Source organism: Montipora foliosa, chromosome 3 (genome assembly GCF_036669935.1).
Source record: "Montipora foliosa isolate CH-2021 chromosome 3, ASM3666993v2, whole genome shotgun sequence".
NCBI lineage: Eukaryota > Metazoa > Cnidaria > Anthozoa > Scleractinia > Acroporidae > Montipora > Montipora foliosa.
The window spans coordinates 71,213,281-71,214,296 of NC_090871.1; positions in this window are offsets into that span (position 1 = coordinate 71,213,281).

Sequence of the window (1,016 nt, forward strand, 5' to 3'; positions counted from 1 at the left end):
ACAGCTCCAAACCGCCCTTGTCAGTTTAAGGTAAGAATTCGATGGCATATATATTGAGGGGAAAAGTCATTTTCTCTCTGAAGTATAGTATTTTTTCTATCTTATATTACTATTGTATTTTATCGTGTATTTTTAACACCTCTTCACTGTAACTTAGGATATGTTTTTTTTTTTATTAATATAAGCTCATTTGTTTTCCATTATAACTTTTACATGGAAAAACAAAGCAGGGGAGCAACAAAGTATACTGTAAGCCTTTCCACCGCCAATCCCATGATAAAGGGACAATTCTGCAGGTTAGGTCATCCACTGTAATGTCCAAATCTTTTTGTAATAAGATTTCTGGCCCACTTTTTCGCACGACCTTGAATTTGAGAGAAAAAGCTCTCCCTCTCTCTCTCTAAAGAGGAAGCTTTCTCTGTGCTTCATCACATGCAAAATCACAAGCTAAGTAAATTTTTGGACATATGTTACAAAGAGCTTCAGAAAGTAAACAGTATTTAGCAATCATTTTTAATAAACTTTAAAGAAGGAAAGCATCTGTACCTGTTCTCCACTGCAACACTCAGGTGTACTGCTATCATCTGTAGAAAGAAAAACAACATTAACTTTTCAATGACACTCAAAAAAGTTTTTCACTGAGTGCTTTCACAACTGACTCTTACACACCATACTTTTGAAGTCATCGTTCTTTATCCAGAAGTCAAAATGGTGTGCAAAATTACAAAAAGAGGAAATAAAACTTGTTAGATTTGGTCCCTTTCATTTCAAAAGTTAATATAAGCTCAGTGACTTACCCTGATTGACTTTTGCTATATGATCCAAAATTTTTCATTATCTTAAGCTTATTATATTTTTTTTTTCAAAATGATTCCATCTTATGATCAACCTTGTCACAGTCTTAAGGCTGATGCATATGAGGGTTTTGCTCCTGGAGAATGCTCCAAGGTCATTTTGTACAACTGGCACAGTTTACAGTGGAGTACAGTCAAGGTTGCATAATTTGCTACGTGGAA